Genomic DNA, 3,333 nt, shown 5'->3' with positions numbered 1-3,333 from the left:
ATCTCAAAGTTCTTAATGTATTTCATAGAAATATGTGCCAAACCCAAATCATGAAAAGACGGTAAAACTTTAGTGACAAGATACCGTTGGCTTCTAAGTTATGCTAGCTCCTTCCTTTATATAAGTCGTAACTTTTACCTGTTGCTCACAGTAATCTTACTTCCATCGATCTCCCTTCTTCTTAATCTCCTTCATGGCTTGGCAACAGGAATTAGTTTTATCCATGATGATTTCTCACCTTCAAGACGCAAGCGAGTCTGTGAAGAAAGATTTTATAGAACAGTATGAGCGCTTACTTTTTCCTCACTTGGGAAGCTCAGACCAAATGACGGACCTATCAAGACATAACTAGGGTAACACCCTGGGGTCAGCAGCACTTTCGTAACAATGTCCGCTTGGCCATGGTTATTGAAGCTTTGGGTTTGGGTCCCCGATACTACTGCTTCATGAGATCAAGGCATCTTGGGTTTTCTGAGCGAGTCTTCTTACTGGCGTGTTTTCTTCCTCATCAGAAGATATGCCTTTACCTCGTTTTTGGCTTGCCTCTTAGAGGTCCTTTTGTTAGATCACCTCATACCACTGAGATAGGTGCGGCAATAACCAACAGAATTATTCCCATAGATGAGTTACCTTATACGTGCGCAGCTTGTGAGTGCTGCTTTTGTGATCATATGATGGACGGGCTTATGGAAGTGTAAAGAGTTCTTCTATCTTTACTGTATATGTTTCAAGAATGAATAAAGTTTAAATCTTATTCTTATCTCGAATCTCACTCTCTTTAAGACTTTTTTTGTGTGGTTAATCTTAATTAATTTTTCTCTAAGTCTCATATTCGTGCATCTTGCGAAATTATCCCAAGTTTGCGAGATGAGGACATCTCGCGTTTTTCAAGTGGAAGTGAATGTAAGATTCCTCCCCAGCCTCTCAAAATGTCCAGCATATTCCCCTGTAATCAATTTCCCTTTTCTGAAATATAAGAGATCTTGTCTCTGCCTGTTTTGGCATAGAGAGAGAGAATATTCTAGAGAGAGAATATTCAGATTATGAATATTTTTGGATAGAAAAATAACTCATCTTATTAAAATAAGTTCCCCTGAAACAGAAATTCAAAAAGAACTTTCCAATGTGCAATTAGAATTAATTGAAAATGGATATGAAGGACCTTAGCCTAAGGGTCTAGATTTTCAGAAATTTTTGGATTATGGTCCAATTAAGGTTCCTATGGGCCAATAGCATCAATCCATGTGTAGGGAGGAGATAAATCCAATTTTGTAAAAGAAGATACCCAAAAATGAGTAAATGCTCACATAAGATGAAGAGTTGACTATGTACAAGGTTTATTAGTAAGAAACTATGAGTAATATCAAAAATATGAGATAAATTGAGTATCCAAAAATGAGTAAATGCTCACATAAGATGAAGAGTTGAATATGTACAAGGTTTATTAGTAAAAAACTATGAGTAATATCAAAAAATGAGATAAATTGAGTATCCAAAAATGAGTAAATGCTCACATAAGATGAAGAGTTGAAAATGTACAAGGTTTATTAGTAAAAAACTATGAGCAATATTAAAAATATGAGATATTTTGGGTATAATCATTCCATTTTGACACATATGTAAGGAAGGGGAGTCCATTAAAGGAGGTGCATATTTCACATGCTTGAATGAGTTTTAAACTCAAAAATAATGTGATATTTTTATCTCTCCTCTCTCTTGAACCAAACCAAATCAAAAGGAAACCAAACCGAATAAAAAAGGAACCAAACTAGGTCCAAATCTAGTCCAAATTCAACCAAACTGAAATTAGAAAATTCTAGAAATTAGTTAGCTTTGGTTAGAGCCTCCCTCTCCTATAAATAGAACATGAATCCTTTGGAAAAAAGGAGGAGAATTTTACTATTCTAGAACTATGCTGAAATAATGCTAATATTTACTATTCTCTAAAATTCTCTCCAATTTGTAAGAAATTGGAGCTTCCCTCTTTCTTCAATCTCCATTGGTGGCTCCTTCAACATACTAAACCAATTGATTGGTTGGGGGCCTCTACCGTGAACAAAGAATCAAGCAATTTGTAAGGTAAGTGGTGAATTTTGATCTTTTCTATAATTTCTCAATGTTTCTCTCTTCTCAACCCCTCTCAAGCTTGAGAAGCTTAATTGGAATGGTTTTTGAATGCTATTGAAGTAATTAATGAATGATAGTAAAGAATTACATAAAATTCCATTTATGCTTAATTCAAATGGTTTTTATGTAATTTCTCTCTCTCACTCAAGAAATGGTCATACTCATGACCCATTCTCAATCCAAATGAAGCTTTTCATAAAGTTTTTCCTTAATCCAAGATTAATATATACTAGAGGTCAAATTAATGGCTTTTTTCTATGCTTTTAGTTTATGTATTTCATGAATATTGATGATTCAATCCATTATGGATTAATGATCCAATTAGGGATCATTCTAATTATTTCCTTAATGATAAGCTTTATCCCTTAGAAAAATTGAGATTTATCAGTCATAGCAGCGGAGCTATGGCAAAATTTTTATAAAAATTACGCATAAAATAATTTCATTCAAATCATGAAAAGAGGACTTCCTACCATATTCTAGGAATTATCATCCTAGATTAATTGAAAGATATTCATTGTAAGCCTAGAGAAATTGATTTTTATATTATGCATAATTGATTTTCATGCATAGAGGTATGCATAAAAGATTATTATTTTAACATAAAAGTGTTACTTTTAGCATAATTGAATTTCATGCATAGAGGTATGCATAAAAGATATGGGAAGTGATAAGATGCATATGAGATGAGTTAGGATGTGATAAGATGAGTTAAGAAGTGATAGGATGTAAATGGGATGAGGTAAGAAATGTATGTGATGGGATAAGATGTATATGGGTTGTGATAGGGTGAGATTATGGATGTGAATGTGGAGGTGGATGTATGCATGTAGATGTGAATGTGAATGTGGATGTTTGGATGTGAATGAGGATGTGGATATAGATGCATGGATGTATGCATGTAGATGTAGATGTATGAATGTGAATGTGAATGTGGATGTGGATGTATGCATGGAGATGTGGATGTATGCATGGAGATGTGGATGTATGCATGGATGTGAATGAGGATGTGGATATAGATGCATGGATGTATGCATGTAGATGTAGATGTATGAATGTGAATGTGAATGTGGATGTGGATGTATACATGGAGATGTGGATGTATGCATGTAGATGTAGATGTATAGATGTGGATGTGAATGCATGTAGATGTATAGATGTGGATGTGAATGTGGAGGTGGATGTATGCATGTAGATGTAGATGTA

Source organism: Cibotium barometz, chromosome 17, assembly GCF_041138505.1.
Source record: "Cibotium barometz isolate CiBa-2024 chromosome 17, ASM4113850v1, whole genome shotgun sequence".
NCBI classification, from domain to species: domain Eukaryota; kingdom Viridiplantae; phylum Streptophyta; class Polypodiopsida; order Cyatheales; family Cibotiaceae; genus Cibotium; species Cibotium barometz.
The sequence above is the reverse complement of the archived record's forward strand: the minus strand, read 5'-3'. Positions refer to the sequence as shown.